The sequence below is a fragment of the Siniperca chuatsi genome, linkage group LG4 (assembly GCF_020085105.1).
Source record: "Siniperca chuatsi isolate FFG_IHB_CAS linkage group LG4, ASM2008510v1, whole genome shotgun sequence".
Taxonomy (NCBI): Eukaryota; Metazoa; Chordata; class Actinopteri; order Centrarchiformes; family Sinipercidae; genus Siniperca; species Siniperca chuatsi.
Window position 1 is genome coordinate 23252706 of NC_058045.1, and position 12529 is coordinate 23265234.

The 12529-nt window shown below is 41.5% G+C and overlaps 1 pseudogene; it reads left to right on the forward strand.

Annotated features, from left to right (window-relative positions):
• Positions 1-98: 98 nt before the first annotated feature.
• LOC122875592 lies at positions 99-12173 on the forward strand (annotated as a pseudogene).
• Positions 12174-12529: the final 356 nt, after the last annotated feature.

A 12529-nucleotide genomic window follows, 5' to 3' on the forward strand; every position in this document is an offset into this window, starting at 1 on the left:
ATTTGGCATGTATACCATATTTAACTTTGCCTGTGTCAGCAATACCCCATTCAATATAAGGAGTCCTTGAGGAAATGACAGTGTGTGTAAGTGAAGACCTGTGAGTTCCTGCTTGTGGTAAAACTATGTTCTCTTATGCTTTAGACCACTTGAATATGTTCTTCATTTAAGAAATGTTATGTTAATGGAAATTTTTTTTTAATTGAAACTGTGTTTTAACACCTACTTAAATAACAAGAACTGTTTTGAACAGGATTGGTGAATACTGTTGACGAAGAGGTAGTCTGGTAAGGACAACTTTAAATTTTAACTTTTCTTTATAAGGATGTAATACTTGAAAATATTTCTCATTCACTGAATGTCCGCAGTTATTCATCCAAAGGTTTGGACAAAACTAAACTATATGTTAGTATTTATTTTCAGTACCAGCTAAGCCTGAAAAATAATTTTAATAACCCGCCTGTTATGATAGACAGACATGGTTTCAGTGTGGTTATGTTTATTATTCAGCAAAATTTCAAGCTCAAGTGCTGTTTAATTAAAATAACAAAAAAATATTATGATGGCAATAACAGTAATAAGATGGCAGTTCCTTTGTAATTGTCTAACAGACATAAGCCACCACCATGAGTACGGACGCGGAGATGGCCATTTATGGCAAAGCTGCCATTTACCTCCGTAAGCCAGAGAAGGAGAGAATTGAGGCTCAAAACAAACCTTTTGATGCCAAGTCTGCCTGCTACGTGGCCGATGCCAAGGAGCTGTACTTGAAGGGAACAATCACCAAGAAAGAAGGTGGCAAAGTCACTGTCAAACTCCTGGACTCTGAGGAGGTTGGTATCATAAAGTCAGAGTCAACTGGTAATTATATATGATCAGTCCTCATTGTGACAAATGTCCTGTTCCAGGAGAGGACAGTTAAAGAAGATGACGTCTCTCCAATGAACCCTCCCAAGTTTGACAAAATTGAGGACATGGCCATGATGACCCATCTCAATGAAGCCTCTGTGCTATATAACCTCAAAGAGCGTTATGCAGCATGGATGATCTACGTAAGACAATCCGCCTAATGAGAAAAGGGAAATATTGAAAATTTAGACATCGAGTCACAGAGTTAACTGTTAATCTCTGTGATCACTTTCAGACCTACTCTGGGTTGTTCTGTGCCACTGTGAACCCCTACAAGTGGCTCCCAGTGTATGATGCTGAAGTTGTAAGTGCCTATAGAGGCAAGAAGCGTATGGAGGCTCCACCCCACATCTTCTCTGTCTCTGACAACGCTTTTCAGTTCATGCTTACTGGTAAGTCATTACCATACCAATGTAGAATATATCTGTATATGAGGTTTCTGTTGCAGAAAAACATAGTTAATTCCTTTGTTTTCCATTTAACAGATAGGGAGAACCAGTCTGTCTTGATCACGTAAGTTTCACATTTGTTGACTTTGTTTAACATAGTCAAATATCTTGATCAAATTCTTATAAGGCTGTGTCTATACCTAGTGGAGAATCCGGTGCTGGAAAGACTGTGAACACCAAGCGTGTCATCCAGTACTTTGCAACAATCTCAGTTGGTGGAGACAAGAAGAAGGACACATCAAAGGTGGGAGTATGTCACTGTATGATGATTACAATTCAGTGTTCTTTAAGTATGGAATATTTTTCCAAGGGAAAATATAATCATTTTCTGATGTCAATTCTAAACCTGGATAATAGGGGTCACTGGAGGATCAGATTATTGCAGCCAATCCCTGCTGGAGGCCTATGGTAACGCCAAAACTGTGAGGAATGACAACTCTTCTCGTTTTGTAAGTATGGAGGATTTCTACACATGAGGAGGTCTTGTTACAGATTGCCCATGTGGAGGGACGTTAAAAATTCCTTTGTTCCAAACAGGGTAAATTCATCAGAATCCATTTCGGCACAACTGGCAAACTGGCTAGTGCTGATATTGAGACATGTAAGTAACAATCCTCATAGTACCTACAAATGACTGGAATTGAGAATTGGCCAGGCTGTGACTGATGAACAACTTTTGTAGATCTGCTGGAGAAGTCTAGAGTGACATTCCAGCTTCCTGATGAAAGAGGCTACCACATCTTCTACCAGATGATGACCAACCACAAACCTGAGCTGATTGGTAAGCAGATTGAGTTGTTGCCCAATGTTAGACCTACTTACAGTTTTCATATAAAACATCTACTGAGCTTGTCACCCTTCTTTGATCCCCAGAAATGTCTCTCATCACAACCAACCCCTACGACTTCCCCATGTGTAGCCAGGGTCAGATCACTGTGGCCAGCATTGATGACAAAGTTGAGCTGGAAGCCACTGATGTGAGTGATCTTCACTTCAAAATATTTAAATATATTTTGCTCTTTTAAATGCATTTTCTAAAGTGATTATGTTTTGTGTGGGCACCTCTTTGGAACACAGAACGCTATTGATATCCTGGGCTTCACTAATGAAGAGAAGATGAGCATCTACAAGATGACTGGTGCTGTGCTCCACCATGGTAACATGAAGTTCAAGCAGAAGCAGCGTGAGGAGCAGGCTGAGCCTGATGGCACAGAGGGTGAGTATTTAATGTCAGCTCAAAGTGAATAGCTTGGGAACAACAGTGGTAAAGTTCTTTATCAGATGGGTTTCTGTTATATCATGATGGACAAGCACGCTCACATACTGTATGTATTAACTCAAAATCACTGAACTATTTTCAGAGGCTGACAAGGTTGCTTACTTGCTGGGTCTGAACTCCAGCGGACATGCTGAAGGCTCTGTGCTATCCCAGAGTGAAGGTCGGAAATGAGTTTGTCACCAAGGGACAGACTGTACCTCAGGTAACTGAGATATACTGGTATCAATTTTTTGTTTTAATTTACATGTGGTACATGTGTATTTATATTAGGAAAAAGAAAATCTGAGAAAGTTTTAGTCACTCTTAGGTTTGTAACATCAGATACAGTGTGCAAGTTAACTCTACTTTTGATAAGTTCATTGTATATTGACAAATGACTCCAAGACAAATATGAAATTATTTTCAGTTTTCATTCTTTTGTCTCAGTACCAGCAATCCAGCATTTTCAAAAACGGTTGATTTACTTCAAATCAAATCACATCCTTGTTTTTATTCAGGTCATGAACTCAGTGCCTGCCCTGGCCAAGTCTATCTATGAGAGGATGTTCTTGTGGATGGTTATCCGCATCAACCAGATGTTGGACACTAAACAGCCAAGGCAGTACTTCATTGGTGTCCTGGATATTGCTGGCTTTGAAATCTTTGATGTAAGCTTCATTTCCAACAATTCAGCAGTCGATACTTTTCATGACAGAATCATTCTTATTGCCTGCGAGAGATTATGCTAATTATTTGTCCCTTCACAGTTCAACAGCATGGAGCAGCTGTGCATCAACTTCACCAATGAGAAACTGCAACAGTTCTTTAACCACCACATGTTTGTCCTGGAGCAAGAGGAGTACAAGAAAGAGGGTATTATCTGGGAGTTCATTGACTTTGGCATGGACTTGGCTGCCTGCATTGAGCTGATTGAAAAGGTAATCATTTCATTTTGTGATTCTATGTAATTGTCCTTAACTTGACTTAATGTATCACTTAATAAGAAACTTCTCCCCATTTTTTCCCAAGCCCATGGGCATCTTCTCCATCCTTGAAGAGGAGTGCATGTTCCCCAAGGCCACAGACACATCCTTCAAGAACAAGCTGTATGACCAGCATCTTGGCAAAAACAGAGCATTTGAGAAGCCAAAGCCCGCCAAAGGCAAAGCTGAGGCCCACTTCTCCTTGGTGCACTATGCTGGTACCGTGGACTACAATATCTCTGGCTGGCTGGACAAGAACAAGGATCCACTGAATGAGTCTGTCGTGCAGCTGTACCAGAAGTCCTCAGTTAAACTGCTGTCTGTACTGTATCCTCCTGTTGTTGAGGGTATGATAGTAACTACAGTAAACTCAAACATATTTTTAATGTTGTAGATACTGCATATTTTTAACTATAGCTTGTGTTTCTACTTAAAATGATCAACAGAGTCTGGCGGCGGTAGAAGGGAGGCAAGAAGAAGGGTGGTTCCATGCAGACTGTGTCTTCACAGTTCAGGGTAAGGTTTAACATTGCAAACTTGGGTACAAAACCGTATCTCAGTTCATACTCAAACTCACAACTGTTACATTTCATGACATGTGTTACCATTTTGAATCTACAGGAGAACTTGGGCAAGCTGATGACTAACTTGAGGAGCACCCATCCTCACTTTGTGCGCTGCCTGATTCCCAATGAGTCAAAGACTCCAGGTACAAAGAGAACATAATGCCAGTAGAGTCTTTGAGGAGTGGTTTGGTTTTGTCAATTTAGTGCTGCTTCAACAAACACTCTTTATTCAAAGAAGTCATTAAGAAATGTCTTTTTTGACAGGTCTGATGGAGAACTTCCTGGTCATCCACCAGCTCAGGTGTAACGGTGTGCTGGAGGGTATCAGAATCTGCAGAAAAGGTTTCCCCAGCAGAATCCTCTATGGTGACTTCAAGCAGAGGTATCAGTGGATACTCTACTGATAGAATTCTGATGCAGATTAAATTATAGATAATACTAATTAAATTAGATCTGATTAAAAGAAAATGCTCACACTGACCATTAACTCTCTCATAAAAAGGTACAAGGTGCTCAATGCCAGTGTCATCCCTGAGGGTCAGTTCATTGATAACAAGAAGGCTTCAGAAAAGCTGCTTGGGTCAATTGATGTCAATCATGATGAGTACAGATTTGACACACACAAGGTAAGAACCATGATTGTATTCATACTTTAGTGTACTTGCCAGGGAGGGTGTGATTTCAGTCCAGTGTGTTTGTTTTCCTGTTAATTATATATAGGTTATACAGTATCTGTTAATTGAGACGCATCATTCACTGGAGTTTACACTAGTTTTTGCTAACCCTCTACTTTGTATTTTTCAATTTTGGCGCAATGGTTCAGACTTTTGCTTTGACCAGACAGCATTCTTTCCCTTGATGATGATCCCAATTTAAACAGCAGGGCTACGGCTAGGTACTGACACTACCCGACAGTCACACAAAAAAACACTAATTGGAGAGCCTCTCAGAGCCGCTAACGTTAGCTCAGCTACAACACAGGTACCAGACAGAAACTTTTACAAAGGGTCATAAATGTGCTTCTGACTGTCAAAACTCCAGTGTGTTTCCAGCGTAGACACGGAGAGTCTGACAGCAGCTGCTCATGGCTGGTTAGCTGTCTTTCGCTCACTCTGGTCTGTGTCTCCTTACCTCCCATGATAAACATGAGGCCACACCCCCTTAAGTGTTTGTCCAGCAGTCCTCTGCTGCGTTTTTTTAAATATGCTGGGAGGGAAGGCAGAATTTGGGGTGAAGTTACATTGATTGTAATGAATTTGGTGCCAAGTCAGATCATGTGCCAAGGAACAATGGGTAAACTGTTATATATGTTGAGCAAACCTTTGCCTTAGAACTCTTGAACCATGTGGGGTTGTTTTTTCAGGTGTTCTTCAAGGCCGGTCTGCTGGGTACCCTTGAGGAGATGAGAGATGAAAAGCTGGCATCTCTGGTCACCATGACTCAGGCTCTCTGCCGTGGTTACCTCATGAGAAAGGAGTTTGTGAAGATGATGGAGAGGAGGCATGTTGAATACAGCAATTTCTGAATGATGGTATAAAAAATTACAAACAACATTGTCAATAACAGCAACTTCTTGTCCACAGGGAAGCCATATATACCATCCAGTACAACGTCCGCTCATTCATGAATGTGAAACACTGGCCATGGATGAAGGTGTACTACAAGATCAAGCCTCTGCTGAAGAGTGCTGAAACTGAGAAGGAGCTGGCCCAGATGAAGGAGAACTATGAGAAGATGCAATCAGACTTGACTACTGCTCTGGCCAAGAAGAAGGAATTGGAGGAGAAGATGGTGTCCCTTCTGCAGGAGAAGAATGATCTGCAGCTGCAAGTAGCATCTGTAAGTACACATCAACAGGCAGTTGAGCTTTTTCATGTTTTTCAATGTTGATGTGCTAACATCTATTTTCATCAAATCAACAAGGAATCAGAGAATCTGTCAGATGCTGAGGAGAGATGTGAGGGACTTATCAAGAGTAAGATTCAGCTGGAGGCCAAACTCAAAGAGACAACTGAGAGACTGGAAGATGAAGAGGAAATCAATGCTGAGCTCACTGCCAAGAAGAGAAAGCTGGAGGATGAATGCTCTGAGCTCAAAAAGGATATTGATGACCTGGAGCTTACCTTGGCCAAAGTGGAGAAGGAGAAACATGCCACTGAGAACAAGGTTTGTAAATATTAATATATCTAGCAGATGAAGTAACATTTAAGGAATACCATGTAATAACATCATCTGTCTTGCAAACTTAGGTGAAGAACCTGACCGAGGAGATGGCCTCTCAGGATGAGAGCATTGCTAAGCTGACCAAGGAAAAGAAAGCCCTTCAGGAGGCTCATCAGCAGACTCTTGATGACCTGCAGGCTGAGGAAGACAAAGTCAACACTCTGACCAAGGCCAAGACCAAGCTTGAGCAGCAAGTGGATGATGTAAGTTTACAAAGTCACTTAGGCTGACAAAGCTAGATTCTTCTTGGACGTGATCATTAAAAAGTCATATTAATGTTCAGCTTGAGGGTTCTCTGGAGCAAGAGAAGAAGCTGCGTATGGACCTTGAGAGAGCCAAGAGGAAGCTGGAGGGCGATCTGAAACTGGCCCAGGAATCCATCATGGATCTTGAGAATGACAAGCAGCAGTCTGATGAGAAACTGAAAAAGTAACACTGCTTTTGAATTTGAACCACTCTTTTAAAAAAATAGTCAACTGCATGAACTCTCATTATGTATGTTATCTATTTCTCACAGGAAAGACTTTGAAATCAGTCAGCTCCTTAGCAAGATTGAGGATGAGCAGTCAATGGGTGCTCAGCTTCAGAAGAAGATCAAGGAGCTTCAGGTGACATACTGTGTTACATAAAACATTACTGCATACATCTCATTTTTTGTGTATCAAAAGTTCAAGTTTCCTGAAATGCAACACACCTACATTCAACAGGCACGTATTGAGGAACTGGAGGAGGAGATTGAGGCTGAGCGTGCTGCTCGTGCCAAGGTTGAGAAGCAGAGAGCTGACCTCTCCAGGGAACTTGAGGAGATCAGTGAGAGGCTAGAGGAGGCCGGTGGTGCCACTGCTGCTCAGATTGAGATGAACAAGAAGCGCGAAGCTGAGTTCCAGAAGCTCCGTCGTGATCTTGAGGAGGCCACTCTGCAGCATGAAGCCACTGCTGCTGCTCTTCGCAAGAAGCAGGCTGACAGCGTTGCTGAGCTGGGAGAGCAGATCGACAACCTCCAGCGCGTCAAGCAGAAGCTTGAGAAGGAAAAGAGTGAATTCAAGATGGAGATTGATGACCTCTCCAGCAACATGGAGGCTGTTGCTAAAGCAAAGGTACACAATACATTCAGCGGTATTTTAATACCCAAATTAGTGTAGTAAATATGATCAAATCTGATCACTGATCTGATCTCTCTTTTCCTCATTAGGGAAATCTTGAAAAGATGTGCCGTACTCTTGAGGACCAACTAAGTGAACTGAAGACCAAGAATGATGAAAATGTCCGTCAAATCAACGACATGGGTGCACAGAAAGCACGACTCCTGACAGAAAATGGTATCTACAAATTAACCGTGAATGATCTGTTGTGTATTGTTGAGTAACACAATGCAAACTAATGTATCACGACATCTTTCACACAAGGTGAGTTCAGCCGTCAAATTGAAGAGAAAGAAGCTCTTGTCTCCCAGCTGACCAGAGGCAAACAGGCCTTCACACAGCAGATTGAGGAGCTGAAGAGACAGAATGAAGAGGAGGTCAAGGTAAGAAACTTAAGTGTGTACTCTTAAACTGTGTGCGTTATTTCGACATTTCACACACTGCATATCGTTTCTTACACCAGGCCAAGAATGCTCTTGCTCATGGACTGCAATCAGCCCGCCATGACTGTGATCTGCTGAGGGAGCAGTTTGAGGAGGAGCAGGAGGCCAAGGCTGAGCTGCAGCGTGGAATGTCCAAGGCCAACAGTGAGGTGGCTCAGTGGAGAACTAAATATGAAACTGATGCTATCCAGCGCACTGAGGAGCTTGAGGAAGCCAAGTGAGTAACTTTCAAACAATTAAATGGACAGAAGTATAGAAGTGTAGCATTATAGAGTAGCTCAACTGACAATGCTATTGCTTGTATCAATACTTGCATTTAAACAAATGTATCCAAACATTATTTATTTTTATTTTGGGGCAAACACTTTAGATTCCATATGTTCATCTAGATTCTGACAAATATGTAATTATTCGTATTACAATATTTTTCCAGATATTTTTGCACATATGAAAGTATTTGTAACTAAGGTTTTCACTGAGAGACAAATTGCACCCTTTTCCAAACAGGAAAAAGCTGGCCCAGCGCCTTCAGGAGGCTGAGGAGCAGATTGAGGCAGTGAATTCCAAGTGTGCCTCTCTGGAGAAAACCAAACAGAGGCTCCAGAGTGAGGTGGAGGACCTCATGATTGATGTGGAGAGCCAATGGGCTGGCCGCCAACCTGGACAAGAAGCAGAGGAACTTTGACAAGGTAACCATAACAAAATAAAATCAAAGAAAACTAAAACGATTTGCCACTGTATTGATAAAAAACTAAGTAAAATGTATTAACTGTATTATTCAGGTGTTGGCAGAGTGGAAGCAGAAGTATGAGGAGGGTCAGGCAGAGCTTGAGGGAGCTCAGAAGGAGGCTCGTACTCTCAGCACTGAGCTGTTCAAGATGAAGAACTCTTATGAGGAAGCTCTGGATCAGCTGGAGACCATGAAGCGTGAAAACAAGAACCTGCAACGTGAGTTCTGACCACGTTAACAGTTACATTGTATTCATCACATGTATATGTCTTACACTGTATCATATGTAGGTTTAACAATATAAAAACACATGCATCTCTCTGCAGAGGAGATCTCAGATCTGACTGAACAGATTGGTGAGACTGGCAAGAGCATCCATGAGCTGGAGAAGTCCAAGAAGCAGGTGGAGACAGAGAAGGCTGAGATCCAGACAGCTCTTGAAGAGGCTGAGGTAAATTTCTTCTGGGGCGATCTTCTGAAAACAAATTCTAAATCATGGACAAATATACAGGTCATGTTTTAGTATGAAGCCTCCTTGTTTTCTGATCTGCTCCCATCTGCCCTGTTAAATTAAATTTTTGTTACAGCATAATGCTGTTAATACAAAGTTAACATGTCCTGTATCTGTTCCAAAATAAAAGCCCTCTAGCATTTCAGTGGGCAGAATCCCTTCCCTTCCTAACAAGGCTTTTATTGTCAAACATTTGCAGGACCATGTTGTGGCAAAATCAGTGTCTCACACAGCTCCTATACAGTACTTCAAATGTAGCTATTGCCATCTTGTGGCGCTTAGATATTACTACACAATGCAGTTTGGCTGGGACATAAACACACATTCACCCACAGTTGCTAAAATCGGACAATAATACTTTAGATGAGTAATCCAGAACAGGGTTGAAAATAGCATGATTATATTGTTGAATTTATTCAATTAAAGCGATGGAAATGTACATTATGCTTTGCAGGAGTTGTGTTTACCCCCCGCACTGTATTTGGGGCCGTTCTTTATCTGTTTGTGGCAAACACGCCCCTGGCAATTATTTGAGACCCAACTTTTGTTTGACTATCGGCTTTATTTGACAAAGTACGGTATTATGAAAGGTTTGAGATGAATGTCAGAGATGAATATTTTATTTTTCATATCATTAGGGAACTCTGGAACACGAAGAGTCTAAGATCCTGCGTGTCCAGCTGGAGCTCAACCAGATTAAGGGTGAGGTGGACAGGAAGCTGGCAGAGAAAGATGAGGAGATGGAGCAGATCAAGAGGAACAGCCAGAGGGTGATTGACTCCATGCAGGGCACTCTGGATTCTGAGGTCAGGAGCAGGAACGATGCCCTGAGAATCAAGAAGAAGATGGAGGAGACCTGAATGAGATGGAGATTCAGTTGAGCCACGCCAATCGCCAGGCTGCTGAGTCCCAGAAGCAGCTGAGGAATGTGCAGGCACAGCTGAAGGTATTGTAAAGCATGGAGGTGTTGCACAGACTATGGTCAGTGCATCTACATTTTGGTACTCATGTAAATATTTTCCTGATATTTTTCACCAGGATGCACAACTGCACCTTGATGATGCTGTCAGAGCCAGGATGACCTCAAGGAACAAGCTGCTATGGTGGAGCGCAGGAACGGTCTCATGGTGGCTGAAATTGAGGAACTTAGAGCTGCTCTGGAACAGACCGAGAGAAGCCGCAAAATCGCTGAGCAGGAGCTGGTGGACGCCAGTGAGCGCGTTGGACTTCTGCACTCTCAGGTGAACGGACACAATCATTTCTTCAAGAATTCAAAAATCAAATGAGTTTTTAAATAACGTGTAAAAATCAGGCATGTGATGACTAAATATTTTTACCTTTTAGAACACAAGCCTTATGAACACCAAGAAGAAGCTTGAGGCTGACCTGGTCCAGATCCAGAGTGAAGTGGATGACACTGTTCAGGAAGCAAGGAATGCAGAGGACAAGGCCAAGAAGGCTATCACTGATGTAGGTTTAAATTTCTTTTGTTCTTAATTTTACTCCAAGTAAATTATGTTTTTTCAAGATATTTCAAATTAACACTGTATGCTGTCTCCTCTAGGCTGCTATGATGGCTGAGGAGCTGAAGAAGGAGCAGGATACTAGTGCTCACCTGGAGAGGATGAAGAAGAACCTGGAGGTTGCTGTTAAGGACCTGCAGCACCGCCTGGATGAGGCTGAGAACCTGGCCATGAAGGGTGGCAAGAAGCAGCTCCAGAAACTTGAGTCTAGGGTAAGACAATTGTGTTAAGATTTGCAGTCAAACAAATGTAAGAAAAGATATGGGGCCTAAATATTGTATGAATTGTCTGTTCTTTTGAAGGTGCGTGAGCTGGAGACAGAGGTTGAGGCTGAACAGAGACGTGGAGCAGATGCTGTTAAGGGTGTCCGCAAATATGAGAGGAGGGTGAAGGAGCTCACCTATCAGGTACAGTCACTTTGACAGTTAACATGTACACAATCTTACGTATCTATTATTGAAAACATTTAAACATGCAAATTGACTTTCTATCACAGACTGAAGAGGACAAGAAAAACATTACCAGGCTGCAGGATCTGGTTGACAAGTTGCAGCTCAAGGTGAAGGCGTACAAGAGGCAGGCTGAGGAGGCGGTAAGGACAAAACATATTCATTTTCAATACTGATAGATAGATAATGTCAGAATTATATGTCAGATTTATCTCATCAAACAAACCCTGTTCCTTGCACATATTAACGTATTAAAGTAGCACATCACAAATCAAAAATCTGTGATATTGGTAGTTTTTCATTTGTTTTGCACTACCCGTTATAACTGCATATAATTTAGAATAGCTAAATGTGATACTCAAAACTAAGAATATTAAGCAAAACTGACATTGTGGTTAACAAATACAATACTGTAACATAGTATCAAATTATGTTGACAAGAATGATCGGAAAAAAGCTATCAAGCACGATAGCTATATCATCATAAAGCAAGTGAGTCTTCATTAAAAAACTGTGATTTTATCAATATAGACAGTTTGGTCATATTCATGTTGTACACCTAATAGTGAACAAAAACCCCTTTCATGTCTATACCTTTTAACTATGTATATGGTATTCCAGGAGGAGCAGGCCAATGTTCATCTGTCCAAGTGCAGGAAGATCCAGCATGAGCTGGAGGAGGCTGAGGAGCGTGCTGACATTGCAGAGTCCCAGGTCAACAAACTGAGAGCCAAGAGTCGTGACTCTGGCAAGGTAAATATACAATTCTGTTTAGTCAAAAACTAATCAAATTTAAATTCAAATGTCATCTGACAGAAAGTTCAGTTGAAGTTGAAACTAACCTGATCAAACCCTTATTTTATTCTTGTGCTTTTAGGGAAAAGAGGCGGCTGAGTAACACACACTGGCTGATCAGCTGTTTCTAATCATATAATATCATGTGAAATATGCTTTAAAAATAAAACATTTTTACTTGTCGCCCTTAAATTGCTGTCTGCCTGCTCTTTTTCATCTCATTGTTTCCCCTGAGAGTTAAGTGTCAGACTGGGATAATTGGCTAAACAGAAATCACATTTGTATAAGAAGTAATATACTACACATCTGCCCAAGCTTTATTGACAAAAGTCCACAAATTTGAATTAACTATGGCATTAAGTATGTTGATTCTCATTGTCATCTCATCATGTCTTAACTTTCTGGTACTTAAACATTTTCACCTAGATAGGCCCAGGCCTAGCCAGACTGATCACAAGTAACTCATCACAGTAATACAAATTTACTAAGATGACAGTCGCAGCTATGCCAGGTTGACTGAGTGGCTGGGGATGCAGACTCTTACCCTG